Below are 20369 nucleotides of genomic sequence, written 5' to 3'. Positions count from 1 at the left end.
TGCATTTAGCGAAATTTTAATATTACAAAAAGTGTTGACTAGATACTTACGGGATGAATTTAATGTAAGACTCATCCCACTTAACAACTTTTATACTTCTCCACAAATTTATCACAGAAATTGGGAGATCACCATGTTCCTTCATATACCATAATATCCATGGACTCTTATGTTCAAGTGATACAAGTTTTATGATGGAACGGATTAATCTTTATCAAAAAAATAGTCCACTTTTTCTTTCTGTTTTGCCATTTTTAAGCTCTTTTTACTGTGAGAAATTTTCAGTTATCTTTTATAATTAATTGATATCATGTATTCAACACAACTCACAGCCATATTGCTAGTTTGACACATAAGTCTCGCTAACAATCAAATCGAAATCTCGCAGAAGGCACATTTTTTTAGATTGGTTTTAACGATTTCGTTATATTATACTAATATACTAATAGGTTATAGGGCAAATAAATTTTAAAATTAAAATATGATTAGATATTACATAATATTCCATTAAATAGTATACTTATGTTAATTATAAGTTTTATAATATAAACTAGTGTCAGGTTACATACCAATAACTATAGTACAATATACAAACATCTTAACCAGTTTTGCAGTCTTTACACAATAATATAATGATTTTATCTAGACATTACAGAGTTTATACTTTATACCGAAACAAAGTGGCGCGGACGAGACACTTCTTTATACTTTTTAATTCAAGTTACAACACGTGTCTTTAAAAGCGATCCGCAACGCAGTGCCCCATCGATCTACTTGGTCACCCGCGTCACATTCCTCAATATAAATATAAAATCAATATTATAATAATATTGCTAATAATAGTACATAAATGATGTCCTTCATTAATTCCTAATACGTACTGGCAAATGCCGTTTTATCTTTGTCATTATCATAAATATTAATAGTTATGCAGATAATAAGAGGGCTTTTCTATTATACGGTACTTGTACAATGCTAGGCTAATGGCCTACATTAAGAACACGAAAACGTCCTTCTATATCCAAGATGTCCGTTGCGGTTAGACGGCCTCTACTGCTCCATGGTGTGACTACAACATTTGACTAAACATTCTTTTAAACCACAAGTTGTTTGTTGTATTTGTTGCCAACCAACAAATAATACAATAAAATATCCGGAATGACCTTTAAGCATCTATAAACTGTTTATTCTGATATAATATTATATCTATGAAGTGGATATATTAATATTATCTAACACTTCATATTAATATCTATTGGTTCCTTACCATAATATAATTATTGTAAAATAGCAATGTACATTTATCTCGCTGTAGTAAATTATATATTCATTTAAGAGTATTGCTATATAAATTAACAATTATATTTAACTTGGACATCATAACTTAGTGTTGAATAACACAAACCAATAACTAATATAGATAAGAACTAATTTGCAATATTAAAATTAGCTTTGGTGCAAATTTTGTAAAATATTTTATAATTAAAGCTTTATCTTTTATAATTAAAGGCAAAAATGTATTGCTTATAAAGTTCTTAGAATTTTCCTGTGTCTCGATGTTTAAAATTTATAAGATATATTAATATATGTGGATATTACATAGGTTTTACATTATTAAGTAAGTGGATACATTAATAAATCTCCTTATTTTCTGTAAATTACGTTACTTATGGCCTTATTTACAACTTACGGAAGTAAAAATGCAATTCCGTTTCAAGTCTAGATTTTAGGGCAAATCTATCAATGTATCATAGAATAAATTAGTAGTTCAACGGCTGATGCTGCTTACTTGAGTTTATTTATGTATCCAGGCCAGATAATACTTGTTTGCCATATAATGAAATATGACATACAATGTCGCCATGCATATTGGCATCAAGTCACATGGGAAAATATTTTTTGGGTGCATTCTTAGAAACATACATAAATATTTATTTTATATGAATGCAAATCACTTACTGTAATATAGTTATAATAACAATATAAATTGCTTAAACCACTTCTGTTCTCATTCGTTTCTCTCCATGCTACTGCCTGAAAAGTGTTAATTTAGCAACAATTAATTTAAATATAGCTTTTAGGAATTTATCATAGCTGTTTCATGGCCATTTATGGCTTAATATAAAAAAAAATCTTTATTTATAAATAATACATTATTTTCTACAAAAATTAATTGTAATAACAATCATGTATGAGGTATATTATATAAAATGTTAAAGGTAAAATTATTATTAAGTTGTAATTTCTATGAGCATGGAAATCATAGTGTTTGATATAAGGAGTTTTTCTTGACATCAATTTCTCTCAGAATGATATCTTGTTAATTTCAATAGTGTATTCTATTATGATTTTCATGATGAAAATCCTGATAAACTCTAAAATAACCTATTTTATTGATTATAGCTGTCAAGTATCAACCTACCTGATGAAATTGTCATAATGCAATGCAACTAGATAATCAGGCGACCACAACTTTTATTGTTCTCTCAATAAACGCTCTGCACATTGGACAACCTTCCATTTTTTTATTAGAACATAGCTGACAACAGCACATGTGCCCACAGGGGATGAATACTACTTCACATTTGGCATCCATACATATGACACATTCAGACTCGAGCACTGAACTTTCAGCTTTATCAGTACTGATTACTCCCGACACATTCCCTTCCATGTCATCATCTGGAGGTTCAGATGGTTCCACTGAAGTTGAAGGCTCATAGTTATGATTTTTACTTTTGCTCCCTACATAGCAATTTATTGCTTTTATAATGCCCTGCCGGTCTGCAGACAAAGATACTCCACATTCTTTCAATTTTTCCACAGTAATGTCTGTCAAAAAGCAATCAGAAAACAGAAATTTTACCAAAAATGGCAAACAATGAATAACACCTTCTTGCAAAAGGTAATTTGCTAGAGCAGGGTCTAAACATTTCCCAACATCAAGTAAAGTTTTTGGTGCAGAATCTATTAATTTTTGATAATTTTTCAACCAAAATCAGTTGTTTTGTCAGTTTCAGACTCCATTTCTTTTAAAGTTTCAATTAGTTGTTTCCTTCGTTTATTCTGTTGTGCGAAAAGATCATCTAACAAATTAACCAAATGAATCCTCTGTTGCAGTAGCTCATTATAGTTGTAACCAATATGTAACTTTTTTTTCTCTTGCTCAATCACACTAAGCCTTGCCAAGTGTGAAGATATCAAAGATATTTCTTGATTTAAACTCCAGCACCTGGCATCTACCCGCTCCAGCAATGATGCTACTACTGCTTTCTGTATGTCCTGATCTTCAAGAAGCTGACCTACCAAAGCCAATCGAGATTGATCCTTTGCTTTCAACAGCTCTGCAACCTTTTCTGAGCCTTCTAAATCTTCTACTAACATACTTTGTTTAATGTTGTTCCATGAATCCTCATAATACTTTTTGGAATATTGGATGGCATAGTCATCTTCTATGAGCATTTCCATTGCCCTCAAAACATCAGATTTTTTGACATTGTCATAATTTTGGCGTGTGATTTCAAGGAGTCTATCATGTTCTGCCTGCTCATGTGCTAATTGTTGCTGTATAATTTCCGGTTTCAAATTTTCAAACTGTATGAAATTAGTAACCAAACAGTGAATTTCTTTTTCATCCTCTTGTATTGCTTTAATTAATTTTTGTCTCTCTAATTCTTTTGCTTCTTGAACTTTAGCTATCTCTGAATCTAACTCTAATTGTTCTTCTAAAACTTTTGACAAGAATTTATCCCTTTGTTCCTTTGCAGCCTTGTGTATTCTATTTTCTTGCTCTATGATAGCAGCCTCTTGTTCTTCCCAAGTTATGGAATGTTGTTTAACAAAAGGGTTATGAATAGAATTTGGACTCTGGATAGGTAAAACTTCAGACTCTATAGGTATCGGAGGTAAAAATTCTATGCCCATTTTGTACACAAAAATTTCATAATTTCTTCAGTGTTTTGAGTTGCAATATTCTCTGGAGGAAAAGTAAACTGTTCACCATTCAACTCAATATGTATCAAATTGCTAGCAAAACATAACTCAGGACAGAGTTCAGTCAAATCCTTATTATCACTTATTATCAACTTCCTTAAGCATTTTAGTTTACCCAGTGATGGTGTCAGCTTTTTAAGACTATTTTTAGACACATCCAAAATTTGAAGGCATTGCATATGTTGAATACTATCTGGAATGTGCCTTAACATATTATCCTGGACATACAATTCGGCTAGGTTAACTAAATATCTAATTTCAATGGGCAAATGCGTAAACTTATTGTAACTTATATTGAGCACTTTTATCAGATATAAATCTGCTACTTGTCCACCACCTTCCAGGGATTGCAGATTATTGTGTTGTAAATATAAATATTCCTTCCTGTAAACTTTGCAAATTGAGAAAGTCCCAGACGGTACTTGTTGTAGATGACACTCTGATAGGTCAAAGTCTGGCTCTGGGGACTCTTTCGCTATATACAATTTCCTCTCCAGTTTAGCGCGAATTTCGGTATCATTGTTGGCATTTTTTCCAAACAACGACATTGTCGCTTTGTGTATACACGAGCCACCACAACCCATTCAATATTATTCAAATAGAATTAGTAAAAAAGAAATTAAAGTTATCCGTTGTCACCGCGTTCTGATAATCATTGCAAAACGACTAATCGTCTTATTTACAGATACGGCTTTTTATATACTTAATAATTACGATGTTATATGACTCATTTATCTATTAATCACTATTCTAGAAAAAATAATAACAAAATATGGAAAAAAACAGATTTGACATTGAGGAACGAGGATAGTTTCTTTTTTTATTTACTTATTGCCATGGAAATGAAGATAGTGACAATTAGTGTTGCTACTATTTGCCTTCCTACACTAAAAAGAAAAAATCTTCCCAAAACGTAGTAATTAAAAACCATAAAATTTTTCATTATTTTATCTCACAAGATTACTTACTTTAAAAAATAACTAGAATTTTTTTGGTCGACCAATAAAAACAAATTCCAAATTCCAATTCGATGAAAAAAATATTTCATATGTCTGTCAGAATCTGAAGGCAAATAACCGCAAATGATGATGTTTCCCTAACTTTATTTTATCAAGTCTAACCGCAACTTATTATACAAACTGTCTAACTCAAGGTCCAACCGTCCGTCCAACCCTAAATCCTCAGAACAATGATAAGCATAGAAGCTCAGAACAATGACAAGCATAGAAGTAACACTATGACATTTGAGTGTACTGTGTCTTAGACAGCAAGAAATTTAATTGTGTTGCGATCCCTTTCGACATCTTATCGATATCGATAGATGCTTTGTCTATCGGCTATGGTAAATTCACAGACCTGCTAAAATAAACACTTTTCGGTCAGTCAACTACAAACCGTTGCAAATTGTTATTTTAGATAAAGGCTAAAAAAAGATATCAAAATCCTGATTTGGTATTCAACTACCAAAAGAAGTCTGGGTATATAAAAGCACTCGTTAAGAAGCTGTTAAATTACAATAAACTATAGAACTACCGGCTTTCTACGAGCTAAATTTTGTCCAATTTTCATTCGTTATTTACAGCAGTTTCCATGCCTTCCGAAACGTCATTCAAACAAAAATGGTCAAGCATTTGGATTATTAAATTAAGAAAATGTTAGAAATTTCGGAAGGAATGGAAACCGCTGTAAGTAACAAACAAGAAATCGGCCGGAATTTCGTTTAGGAGAAAGCCAGTACGCCTTCTGTTCTTTTCTGACTTTCTTAGGGATTAAAAGATACCCAAAAGGTGGGATTTGACAGAAGCTACTAAAATGGGACAGTAAAATTAAAACACAGCGGTATCATTCATGTCACATATGTTTGATAACTTATTTCAATGTTAATAAAACTTTGTCGAAATGCTTAGAGCAAACACGGTGCTGTTTTTTCAATGCCAATTGGGACGAGCTATGGCAACGATCCATTTTGCCTCATAGCATCATCTGTGGGGAATCTGCAATGAAACACATTGTATGAAACATACTATGAAAATCAGATAGTTTCCTCGACTTCAGCCTTCGCGCACGGTTTCCAAGCGGCTTTTACCACTACACCACCGTATATTAAAAGTAAAAGGCAATTTATGCAAAATAGTAAACTATAATATACTAACATCTATGTTATCGACAGAATATGCAGCACAACACTATTGAACACGACTACGTAAATTGGTAAAAAATGAAAAATACTTAATAATGACTGGATCGAATGGTCAACAGCAGATTATAATATGACTACAGCATAATAAAGTATAATTAATAACACTTTTTGCACTTATGTACAGGGTTTAAGCAAATATATTAGGTTTTTTGTTTACTCGCCGATGGAAGCTGATGATTTCAGTTTCATTTTCTTTACGAGAAGAATGAGATTTACACTCCACAATAACGCAGGCCATTGCTTGTTCCTAGGGCTATATTTTACTTAAACAGCACTGTGTATTTATTAAAATTAACAACAACAATATTACACAACATGTAGCCACTTTTGAAAAGCACGCGCTGAAGTATAACGTAACTAAATTGTGTGGGCGCGTTTGTGACATTGTTTTGAGATTGGCAAGTTGGAACATTTGACATTTTATTTGCTTTTAATTCGGCATCATAAAGATGACCAAAGGTAACCATTTGATTATTTTAAAGTGTACGCAAGCCTACCTTAGCAACATAATATTTGTCTCGTTCTTTTCAACGGTTTTGGCCTATTTGAAAAAATAGGATAAGAATATGAGGGTAATTTGGATTCCTTCTATGCTTGTTCTTGTTCTGAGCCTAAATCCAACCAAAAACGTTGACACTGGCAGATGCGCAAACCGCGCCTTGCTGAAGAGAGAGTTAAAAAAAACACAATAAAAAAGCACGAATAACAATTTCTTTTTTTTTAGTTTTCTCTTTATACCCGCGAAAAACTCTGCGAATAACTGACAATAACTTATCTAACAAAAATTATCAAAATTCTAAGAAATTATCCATTGCGCCTCTGTCCGCCTTTTTTGACGAATCAATGAAGTTATTTTTTGAGTTATTCTGCAAAGAAAATTCTTTTTTATATTTTTCTTATAAAGGTGGAGGAGGTGTCTCAAATTATTCTTTACTAGCTTTTGCTCGCGGCTCCGCCCGCGTTATAAAGTTTATCGGGCTAAAATTTTCCACTATAAAAGTCTCGCTATATATTTTCCCGGGAGCCTATGTTTGTCCCAGGGTCTCAAACTGTCTCCATACCAAATTTCATTTAATACGTTGGGTAGTTTGTAAGTTTAACACGTTCAGGTAGACAGATGCAGCGGGGGACTTTGTTTAATAATATATTTTTGTAGAACTTTTTAAGAGGAACGATCCCGTCATATATCTGTTTTCGCCCGTTTGGGGGCTTAGTGGCGAAAAGGTAAAATATCACGTGCGATGATGTCGCACCTAATAAAAATATAAAAATAGGTATGTTCAATGTCTGTAAGTGTCGGTTATCTCTTGATATGAGAACAAAATCAACTATGTCTAAATCTGCTTCGCATTTATGAGTAAGGGTTTTTAATAAGTTTATCATATGTCGGAAGGAAACGAAAGATAACAGCATCATGACATACCTTGTAATGTTCTGTGTTATACGGACTGTGGTCTTCCAAGACAACATTCCTAGATGGCGGCAAATTCCTTATCGTATCACGTCAGAGAGACTGCTTCTGTTAATTATAAATGAATCTCTATGACATTGCTGTCGCAATGCCAGTGAGTAGGCTACCAAGACTTATAGAACTGATACTGGATGGTTATCTTGGTCAAGATTAGAACAATAATTTAGTACAAGTTCAATCTCGTGAATATAAGTTAGAGCCAAAGCTTTATATTAGTCCTAAGGGTGCTAAAAATAGTAAAAGAGTAACGCGACGTTCCAGATTTTGATTTGGTACAATAAGCAAGTGCACAAACAAATTCGTAATTGTTATAGAGCCTTTTCGGCATCATCTCTAAGTTATATTACTAATGTTAAAGCACAATTAAATCGGATCCTCCCCCACTCTACGAGGGAAGTACCGGGCGATTGCTAGTCGCCTCCAACCGGATGACTCAAGGATCACCGCTTTGTGGTCATGCATTCACCTCCATACGAGATCGCTCAGAACACTAGACATCAGAGGGTGCGGCTATAAGCTCCCAACCACACGGAATCTCTCCAGACGAGCTCAAACGGCGAGATATTAATATTGTTATAGAGCCTTTTCGGCATCATCTCAAAGTGAGGTCACTAATGTTAAAGCATAATTAAATCGGATCCTCCCCCACTCTACGAGGGAAGTACCGGGCGATTGCCAGTCGCCTCCGACCGGATGGCTCAAGGATCACCGCTTTGTGGTCATGCATTCACCTCCATACGAGTCCGCTCAGAGCATCAGACCTCAGAGGGTGCGGCTATAAGCTCCCAACCACACGGAATCTCTCCAGACGAGAACATACGGTGAGATATTCATATAGATAGGTTACAAGCCATAAGCCTTATTGGGCATACTGTTAGGATTTCCACTAAGTTAAACTATGGAAGTCTTTGCTATCAGTCTGGAACGCCGCAGCGTCTCAAAGTGTAAATGTAAGTATAAACACCCTTCAAATTGGTTATAAGTAATTTCTTCATTTGGAAGCATTAACACGCTCACCGCGGGTCTAGATTACATGGTAAATTCTGTATACAGACAAATTAAGGTAAGTAAATGATCATTCACCGTAAGACAAACAAATTATAATGTTATAAGATATACGTGCTGTATTCGGCGGTGTGTAAATCAAAGTGAAATGAAAACCAACTCACATGTGTGTGTAGAAAATGAAACAAAGTTAACTCACATGTACGAATAGAAAGGTAACACAAAACCTACTCACTTTTATATGTTTAGATCTTTAGTTAAACACAACTTCAAAAGTTCTACTTAAATGGCGCGCATTTGTACTTTCGGCCATATTGTAACTTTATAGTCAGGGAATGTTGGTACTACAGTAAACCACTCACTCACTCATGCAAGATATATTCTGTACGTGGTACTCTCAACAGAATAGTGTGCAAAATTCACTTAACATACATAGACGATATAGTATTCTATCTATGGACAATATTCATAGTATAATATACTTATATTTGGTGAAAGATACTCACAATATCTGCGTAAATATAGGAACATACTCAGTATATCTATGTATACATCAGCAAATACTCACTTTGGTGTTGCCAGCCTTTCAATGATTTCGCGACCTTTCGCGACAACATCATTGTTGCATAACTTTAACCGTTTACGCAGCGCACGCACGGGAGCTCTCAAAACTACTAAATTTTCCCCGTTTTTGCAACATGTTTCATTACTGCTCCGGTCCTATTGGTCATAGTGTGATGATATATAGCTTATAGCACTCCACGAACAACGGGCTATCCAACACAAAAATATTTTTTCAGTTCGAACCGATAGTTCCTGAGATTAGCCAGTATTGCTTCGCTCCTATTGGTAATAGCGTGATGATATATAGCCTATAGCACTCCAGAAACAAAGAGCTATCCAACACAAAAAAAAAATTCAATTCGAACTGGTAGTTCCTGAGATTGGCCATTACTGCTTCGCTCCTTTTGGGTATAGCGTGATGATATATAGCCTATAGCACTCCACGAACAAAGGGCTATCCAACACAAAAATATTTTTTCAGTTTGATCCAGTAGTTCCTGAGATTAGCGCGTTCAAACAAATAAACAAACTCTTCAGCTTTATATAATAGTACTAGCTTTTGCCCGCGGCTCCGCCCGCGTATTAAAGTTTTTCAGGCTAAAGTTTTCCGTTATAAAAGTAGTAGTTTCCCGGGAGCCTATGTTCTTCCCAGGGTCTCAAACAGTCTCCATACCAAATTTCATCTTAATACGTTGGGTAGTTTTTGAGTTTAACACGTTTAGGCAGACAGATGCAGCGGGGGACTTTGTTTTATAATATATTTTTAGAACTTTTAAGAGGAACAATCCCGTCATACATCATTGTTGCATAACTTTAACCGTTTACGCAGCGCACGCAACGGAAGCTCTGAAAACTAATAATTTTCCCCCGCTTTTGCAACATGTTTCATTACTACTCCGCTCCTATTGGTCATAGCGTGATGATATATAGCCTATAGCGCTCCACAAATAAAGGGCTATCCAACACAAAACATTTTTTTCAGTTCACACCGGTAGTTCCTGAGATTAGCCATTACTGCTCCGCTCCTCTTGGCCATAGCGTGATGATATATAGCCTATAGCACTCCACGAACAAAGGGCTATCCAACGCAAAAATATTTTTTTCAGTTTGTACCGGTAGTTCCTGAGATTAGCCATTACTGCTCCGCTCCTATTGGATATAGCGTGATGATATATAGCCTATAGCACTCCACAAATAAAGGGCTATCCAGCGCAAAAAGAATTTTTCAGTTTGGACCGCTAGTTCCAGGGATTACCCATTACTGCTCCGCTCCTATTGGGTATAGCGTGATGATATATAGCCTATAGCACTCCACGAACAAAGGGCTATCCAACGCCAAAAGAATTTTTCAGTTTGGACCGGTAGTTCCTGAGATTAGCGCGTTCAAACAAACAAACAAACAAACTCTTCAGCTTTATATAATAGTATAGATAGATTCAATGCTCCACATTTCTGTCACTTTGTTATCCTATAAGTTTGATGATGGTTAGAATTTGTTTGTAATAAAAAACCAGCGTCCATAAAAGAAGCGGCGCTTGCAACCCTTGAAAACTGCTCAGTTATGGTCATGGTCGCTCGACCATGACCATGGGCAACCCGCTAACGGGTTCATCAACGAATATGGATTGTGATATGGATGCGCGTAGTCTAGTCGTAGAGAACTAACAATCTAACCATCACCGTATTCGTCGGCATGCGCATCGGAAATATTAGAAGGATCGGGAGGACGGGGAACACAGCGAGGACGGAACTGCCGTCTTGTGGAGTGTAAGACTTTCAAGAAGTCGTGTTTACGACGAATATTCAGAGTGATACCTATCATCCCCTGGGTCTGTCAGAACTGAACGCGGCCGTCTCCATTTAGCGCGGTCGAATTGAATATAGATTGAAATTTGCCCAGCCAAAGTATTCGGACGATTGACCGCCCAATCGAAATAGCGTCTGCTAGCCCATGTGCATAAAGTGCCAAATGGTAGGCATATTAGTGTCCACGTGGAGGTTGCGATTGCGAACGTACCTACCACATGGCACCAAGAGCGCGTCTTAGAAATTTGTTTTGCAAGACCTGCAGACGCTGAAGTCGAGTAGGCGGTATATGGGCGAACGCAGGCGACTCTTGTCATAATCGGTCTAACACACGTAGTAAAGATCCGAATCTTGTTGCAGATGGACATTTTACTATTATTACTTATGAGCCAATGTAATTGACCCATCGCAAATGCAGTTCGCGCGCGTACCACGCTTAAGTACATGTGGGACACAGGTCAATTTCTGGTCAAGGGTCACTCCTAAATAATTAAACATATTGGTTCAAGGAATGATTTGACCAGACATACTAACTGATGCGCAAGGAGCGTGGGTTTTCCATTTCTTAGTGATAAAAAATGCCTCGCCTTTTGATCGTGATGGCCCATTTGCGAAACCATGCATCGAGCTTGTCGGCTGCGGTCTCCAAAGTGCGCACCACCTGATCCGGGTCTCTACGTAAAACGCAGATCGTCGTGACGTATGCGAATACACGTCTTTTAATTTTGTAATATCGCTTATGTAAAGGCACCAGTAGGTATGTTGTATCTAAACCTCTTATAGACATAGCCCGTGATGTGGAGAGTCTGATGCAGAGGCGGCCAACTTAATGAAAATTAAATACGGGATATGTTGTGGATGCCGAACTGCCGATGGTTACCCGCTTTAAAATACCTATTCGTTTCTATTCTCCAAAGGGATGCAGGAAATTGAAGGAAATAAGTAGAATATAATATTTTACAAATTACTTATATTTACTTTTATAATTTTATTTTACCAGTCTCTGCAAATTATACTATTGGTGTAAGTATAAAACTCTATTCAATTACATTACAACACATAAAATATAATTATAGATATATTCAATTATTAATTGTAGGTGCGTACAACTTATTTAGAAGACACTAAAACATAGGTACATAATAGATAACAAATGAATAATTTTGCAACTGAATAGGTAATACTTTAAATATACATATTTGTTAAGTATATTATCATTGTTTTACGTAGTATGTATATACTACTGTCTTGTCTGTAGCCTTGTAGGTATCTACAAGGCTACAGACAACACAAATAAAAAGCTTTTTTTTTCTTTTACAGGATTATTAAGTACATAGGTAAATACTTAATTACAGCTAAAACCTACAATTTGTTACTAATATTGAAACTAATATTCCGAAATCATTAAGAACACTCATAAAAATAATAATATATGTAAACAAAACATCTCTAAACCAAACTGTTCTGCTCCTGGCCACGGACCTCCTTTACGTTTGAGAGGATTTAGGCCTTTCTTCGTTTTGACAGCCTAATACTAGCACAATTTCTAATAATTATAATAATAATTTCTTTGCTTTTACGTGTCATGATAATTTGCGTTTGATTTAAAATCATCCCCTGAATTAAAAACATCGCGAAAAATATTATCATGGGAGTCGTCAAAATTGTGCCACGATTTTCTAAAAGGTAGTACCGCACTAGTAAAGCTAAAACGATTTGATATCCCACTTGGTATGTTGTAAATGTTTCCAGTTGTATAGTCACCATCAAAATTGAATCCAGACGGTAAATTTTTATCTTTATAAGAAATTTGATTATTATTATGAGGTTTCTCTTTATAACTTTCTGGAACAGGTCCCTTTATTATCGGTGCATTTTGTGCATATGTAGCATAGGATGTATATGGATGATACAAACCGTTATAATCGTGTTTTTCGAGATCTTCAGAAGTTACATTCTTGGAATCATTTTTCTCTTCCCCTTTGTTTTCAATACCTTTAGGCTTTTCATGTATAGTAACTGAGCTTTCGTCTGCATTATAACTATTAGTTATGCCTATTGTTTTACCAAAATTAGTTTGTTTAGGTTTATACTCTAATCCAACTTTGTCATCATTTTGTCGTTTTTCATACAGACCTTCTATAAAGTCTACAGTAGACTTCATGCCTTCGACTTGACTTGAATAATGCTTGGATAATGAGGGTACAGAACTACTTTTATCAAATACTCTTAAAGGCGTGTCTTGTTCTTTGGTTTTCTCATTTGTATTGTATACGTTTAGGTTTGAAGCTTGGGATGGATAAACATGGTGTTTGACAATTTTTTCTAAACGGTCAAAGGCTTCATTTAAATCATCGTCTATAATATATTCAGGAGAATAATCCCTTTCTTTTGCCGATAAGAAATATTTGGATTTACCTGCGATATTTTCTTCATCTGTTTTTTGTAAAGGTAGCTCGAGATCACTTGGATAGTCATGTCGATTACGTGTAATCTCACTCTCATCAGTTTCACTCATAACTTCTCTATCGATATCTTGTGATGGAACATATCTTTGGGTGACATGTGTTATGACTGGATACTTTATTTCTTTTCCTCTTCTGTTTCCTTCAATGTCCGTCTGCGACAGGGCCTGCGGCGTTTTACTAAAATGATCAAATACATGAAATATCGGAACTTCTTGTAATTTATAAGTTTCTGGCGTTGGTAACAATTTGATCACCACAGTTTTACCTTGATGATATCCTATTCCATGCCCATCAAAGGGTTTGTTTTATCGCTTTTCTTTTTCAGCGGTTTATTAGCTGTGTCATCCTCATCTGCTAATGGGTTATCCGAGTCCGCATCGCAGTACATTTTGTTTAATTTTTTTGTATCCTTGTCCGACAGTCCTACTCTTTGACCAATATCGGCACCACCCTGAAAAAAAAAAATTATTAAAAAAACAATTAATTAATGTAGACTATACAATGTAAGTGGTGTCACGATCGACAATTATATATATTATATTGATAAGTATTGGTATTATCATAATGCAAAAAATAGCTATGCAAGGAATTGGAAATTGGAATTTTCTATAATTACGTATAGATATTCATTAAATTACTACAATAGTGATTTAGAGAATTTGTAACGGGAAAGGTTTTTCACGCGGACCAAGCCGCGAGCAACATCTAGTCTGGTAATCATTTTTATTTGAATCACATTATTTCACGAGCGTAATTAGGTCGTTCGAATACTCCATATTACTCTATATTTGCTGGTGGTAGAATATATTTTATATCTGCCCGGATAGCGACCACCGTACACAAGGTGTTAAAACCAGCCATAGTGGCCCACGCAAGTGTGTCGCGTTCCGGCTAGGGGTCGCAAACCGGTATCCCGGATTTCGAAAATACCGGAATACCGGACCAAATTAAGAACTTCAAAATACCGGTTTTATTTTACAAAACCGGGATTTTCGGTATTTTATAAAAATAAAATTCAATACAAAATGTGTAAAATTAATTAATTAATTAATTTCTCGAGTTTTAAATCGCAAAAATTTAAGCTGCTTGCAATTTCATTCATTCGTATAGGCGTATATTCTATAAAGAGCGAGCAAAATAAATGGCTTATGGCTATATTGCTACTTTTGTTTTGTTCTAAGCATAGCGGTGTTAACTGTTAATTGTTATTTTTATTAGAACTTATTAGAAATATTTTTTGTTCGTTAAAGTCTATCCTCATCACTACATAGTATAAAACAAAGTCGCTTTCTCTGTCCCTATGTCCCTTTGTATGCTTAAATCTTTAAAACTACGCAACGGATTTTGATGTGATTTTTTTTAATAGATAGAGTGATTCAAGAGGAAGGTTTATATGTATAATAACATCCATTAAATAGTGGAGAAATACTGTTATTTTGTTATGTTATACCCGTGCGAAGCCAGAGCAGGCCGCTATGTTTTCATATAAAACGTTCACAGTTTTTCTGTAGTGTATTTAGTATCAGTATTGCACCCGTGCAAAGCCGGGGCGGGTCGCTAGTTATTCATAAACGTTATTTATCTAAGGAGGGAGCATTGCTGTGATAACAAGTTTGTTTCTCAGTGCTGACAGCATGGCAGCCTTCGCAGTGCGTAGACGTAGGGCCAATGTGATTGGCTAATATTGTGATACAACTTGAATCTAGTTGGCTGTCAGACTAACAAAGCTGAACAAACAGCAAGCTGTCAGATAAACAAAGCTGAGAAACATAACAGGGGGAATGGATGTAAAATCCAACCTGTTTAACAGCCTTGAGCTGCCTACAATAATGGCCTGGTATTTCATGGCAATTTCGCGGGGTTTACCGAAAGGCCGACATTGTCCTTATTTACCCTATCTATAGCTGCGGACACATAATCGACTTGCTTCTGAGAATAAATTTTCAAGTCATCAGCATACAGATGGTACGCACAATGAAGATTTTGTGTTAAGAGGCTTATGAAGATAGAGAACAATACTAGGGAGAGTATGCCGCCTTGAGGGACGCCACAGTCTATATCACGCCAGCTGGACGAAGAATCGTCTAGGCGCACCAACTGTTGGTGTCCCTGAAGATATGACGAGAACCAATTCAGTACCGTAGGCGAGATCATAAGGTAGGAGAGATTTGCAAGAAGCATGTTGTGACTGACTGTATTGAAGGCGTTGGAGAAATCAACCAAAGCCAAAACAGTGACTTTGGAATCCTCCATGCCCGCCCTAATATCGCCAGTCACTTTGAGGAGTACAGTAATAGTGCTATGGCCAGGCCTGAAGCCAGACTGGAGTGAGCACAGTAGGTTGTTTCGGTGCACATGCTCAGACAGTTGCTTGTGAGCACAGGCCTTGAGCACTTTGGAGAGAAAAGGAAGAATGGATATGGGACGGAAATGCTTAGCAAGTGATGGGTTATGGATTTTAGAAAGAGGGATAGCAATAGCTCTCCACCACAAAGACGGAAAGATACGAGTGCTGAGGGAGGCGTTAATGATATGGGACATGATTGGTAGAAGTTGATCCAGGATAGGGATTATCATGCGACGACTGATGTCACAGCCAGTGGCATTGGATTTCATGGACAGGATGACTTTTCTAATTTCACCCAACGGCACAGAAGAAAAATAAAAAGTATTAATGTTAGTCCTGGATAGACCCGCTAAGAAATCCATGATACGACGCCTAGTTTGGTGATCAATCATGGTAACAGATGTGAAATGTTGATTAATGTTATCCAAACCAATAGTCGCATTGTGGGGATCTATGTTTTTAACTTTGCCAATGGCCCAATACCCAGAGCTCCGAGGAATCTCCAGATACTGGCTGGCGAGGAAGAAGAAATATTACTGAGAATGTGTCGGCGTTAAGCATTACGTACTATCTGGTTATACCGATTCCTTGCAGCCTTAAAAAGGCACCAATTCTCCTCCGAACGATCCCTTCTGTATTGGCGAAAAGCCCGATCCCTTCGTCTTATCGCCATCCTAACCCCATGTGTAATCCATGATGCAGGAGGACGTTTTAATTTAATTTTCTTTAAAGGGGCTGATCCCAGCTAAAGTTAGCAGCGTCTCCTTTCAGTTTATCCGCATCAATGCGACCAAAACTACGCAAGTGCCATATCTTAGAGTCCCCTCTAGGGGACTTGGGAGGGATTTTAGGGCGTAAGACATGTAGATGAGATCACAGTGAGAGAAGCCAGGAGCGGGAAATTGACCGTGGGAGAAAACAGGGGAAGGAGCAGAGGATAATGTCAAGCCAAGTGTCGTGATCTTCCATATTATGGTGCGTGGCTTGCTTGAGTTTACGACACCGGGAGATCAGTATTTAAATCACCCATGATAATGTGATGAGCATATTCTGATCCTACAGATTCCAGAACTGTTTCCAGACTGGAGAAGTAATCAAGAGTAGGGGGACAGTAAATAACACCTAGTAAGGTTTTCACTCTCTTGACCCAAACCTCAAGAAACAGAAATTTCGCATAAGCAGAATAAGAAGCAGAGGAAGATATTACAGTTTTATATTTCAGGGTGCTACGTGAATATATAGCGCCTCCGCCCCCTCCCCTGTCAACTCGATCATTTATAATCAAAATGAAACCAGGGATGGGGTAAAGGGTAGCAGGAAGGTGAGGTTTGAGCCAGCTCTCAGAAATCAGAACGGCATGAACGTTGGCTTACGAAAATAATCTCTTTTCATTCAGTCTTTAACTAACCACTAAGCTGTCATTAAAATTTGACATTTAATTACTAACTTAAATGTATATTTCCTATTTTTCTAATATTTCTCCAAATACCGGAAATACCGAAAATACCGGAATACCGGAATTTATTTTAGGTCAATACCGAAAATACTGGTTTTGAAAAATCGTCCGGTATTGCGACCCCTAGTTCCGGCATCAGCCTGTGTATATCCGGCTGTGTATATCCAACAGGCTGGCATGACTGCCGAGGAGTAACCATCTCTCGTCAGTCGACATTCTATTAGAGCCCACTTCATTCACCAACAGGTACAGTGAGGTCACTTTGCTGTGTGCGTAAAAAAAAAACTATTTTTCGGTCGATTAAATTTAAATTCGGCACATTGAACCCGCGTGGATAAATAAAAATTGGAGTTAATACCCATAATAAAACATCTCATAAGCAAATTTATTGATCTTTTGATTATTAAAGTTATTTTTGGTAAGAATAATAATGTAAACATGTTTAATCACCTGTTTTGGTACGAGAGTGTCCTGCCCATTGGCGGAGAAAGCTCGTCGGCTATAATGCAGGACACTGTCATAGTCGTAACCGACGCCGAAGTCCGACACGGCGAACGAGTTGTATTTGCGAAAGTTATGCCTTGCAGCTGAGGATGAATTAAATCAAGTTACGAACTGGCGAAAGCACATTAAAACCGGCAAATATCTCACCAAACATTCTTACTCCGTTTTCCGTAATCATGTTTAAAACAAGCTTTTTACGAAGTCTTCTGCAAAATATGTTCCTTAATCAAATCGTCTTTTTATTGCATAGTTCAAAACTATTTAATTTATAAATCTGTTAGGGTATACAATCAACTATGTCGTCATATTTTTACTCATTACAAACCTAAAAAATTAAGACTAACTTGGCCAGATAATATAACTTTACTCATGTTTCTAAATAGTGTAACATTTATATTACGTAACATTGTACAAATAGTAAGTAATATATTCTTCACAAACCATCTCAATGTTATGTATTAGTATCGCGATACATCTTTAAGGCCTTCCCACAAGAAAACGGCCTTGAGCACTCGATCCACGATGACGCACGAGCTACGGGAATATGCTAAGAGTTACGAGTAATTGCTCGAAAAAAAATTTAGGCCGCTAACAATATTAGTTGGAAATTAATATAATGTTACTTGGGAGGAGATGTACGGAATCAGCATTTTCAATGACTTTCCCATTTTGAAATTAATGAATTATTCTTAGAAAAGAAAATTATTCTTAGGATAGGTAAGCACCGCGATAATATCATCACGAATACTTACTTTAATATCCGCATAGATAAGCAATAAACTTAATTTATATTCGCAACGTGCAATGTGTGCTAGTGGTCACTGACACATGAGATAGCTTTTCCTTAGCTAGTTAATATCATACAGTGATTTATGTGTTTGCGAAAGTGCGACGTCATTTTGAAGATTGATTTGAATTAATGATCACAACATAAGGCTAGATAATCATATAAATTCCATAATATTTATTATTTGTAACAAATTATTTTGTATAATAATTCTAAATTTAAACCCAACGTTTTATTCATAGTATTAACAGTATACTTACGCTGTAAAATGTTTTCCCAAATAACATTAATGTAGTCATCTCTATCAGGACTACTCTGCATGTGATAGAAACCCAGGGTGTGCAGGAGCTCGTGTACTACGGTGCCGTGACGGAAGCAGCCGCGTCCAGCGGGATGGCGCCCGGATAAATTCAAAATTTGATAGCCGCCTTGGTATCCCACTTGGGAAAAACAGCCTCTTCGACTACCCTGGAATATGTTTCAATTTTTTATGTAAATTCGTTATAAATCAATTGTGTAGTATATTAAAAGATTAATTGGCACCTGTATTACGACCGCGTCGCATCTCCTTTGCTTATACGGACGGAATTTAACACAAGATGCCTGTGCGATATCGTCTATACCCTGTTGAATAGCCTGTATCTGGTCCCCATCTACCAAAAAAATAATAATATATTATTAAGTTATTACTCTAATCCCTCTTTGAGCATTCAATAAACTAATAAATAATTAAATTACTTACTAAAATGTTCTCCTTGGATATAGTAAATCACTTCATTGTTCGGCCATCTCTTGGTAGTGTCCTTCAGGCCGTTCCTAGATAATCCCTCGGCAACATTTTTGACTATCAGGCGACGTTGTTGATCGTTCAAAATTAAATCGCCTTCAAATTTACCACTGTCTTCCCACGCGTGGTCTGACACAGACTCCTCTTCGTCATAGTCGATATCAGGATCCGAGCCCTCTACAAATATTATATTATTGTATTTAAAAAATATATAACTAGCACCCATAATCATGGTATGAAACTTCAATAAGAAAAGCATTTTTTTTTAGTTAAATTTATATCGATATTAGAAGTGATACTACACTACGTAAACCAAAATTGCCTGTTGTGAATGTTCAAATAAATACGTTTTCGGTGAAAGTAACGAATGTCACAAAACATAAGTACCTATAGCTAATTCTATCGAAAGAGAAATGAGCCGAGAAGGAGGCATTATAATTCTATTCAACGCTTTTAATACTCACTTCTCAATATTTGATCCAACTGTGATGTCTTTTTGAGGTAATCCTTGAAGTCTTCGATCTCATTGTGCGACATAGAGAAACACTGGTCAACACTGATAACGATAAACACCACTAATAACTTTTTCCATTCCATACTGATAACAAATAAGCTGTATATTCTAGGCAAAAAAATTACAGAAATAATGAGCTATTGTCTTCGTCTTCAACTTAAAAACCAACTTCCATTAAGTTTCCCTACAAAGTGTGTCATATTAACGGTTTCATAGCAATACTGATATTCAAATATTTTTAAATTGTATGGTAATGAAATCTGCCGGTTTTAGTCCAACACTGCGTGATTTTTTGAGAAGGACAAAACCCGCCGGGGGTGGGGGCAAGGTTTAATATAGTATTCGATACGACCATTTCACAAGGTATTGGGCCGCAACTGCGCCGCGACGCTTGCGACAGCGTGCTTTGTTGACAACGACACAACGCCCAACCATCGTTCTATCATAACTAGTGCAAAACCAAGTTG

General features: G+C 36.2%; 2 pseudogenes; both read right to left on the bottom strand.

Annotated features, from left to right (window-relative positions):
• Positions 1-1902: 1902 nt before the first annotated feature.
• LOC119191304 lies at positions 1903-4184 on the bottom strand (annotated as a pseudogene).
• A 7808-nt stretch (positions 4185-11992) lies between these two features.
• On the bottom strand, positions 11993-20218 carry LOC119191303 (annotated as a pseudogene).
• Positions 20219-20369: the final 151 nt, after the last annotated feature.

The sequence above is a fragment of the Manduca sexta genome, unplaced genomic scaffold, assembly GCF_014839805.1.
Source record: "Manduca sexta isolate Smith_Timp_Sample1 unplaced genomic scaffold, JHU_Msex_v1.0 HiC_scaffold_1329, whole genome shotgun sequence".
NCBI classification, from domain to species: Eukaryota; Metazoa; Arthropoda; class Insecta; order Lepidoptera; family Sphingidae; genus Manduca; species Manduca sexta.
The sequence above is the reverse complement of the archived record's forward strand: the minus strand, read 5'-3'. Positions and strand labels throughout refer to the sequence as shown.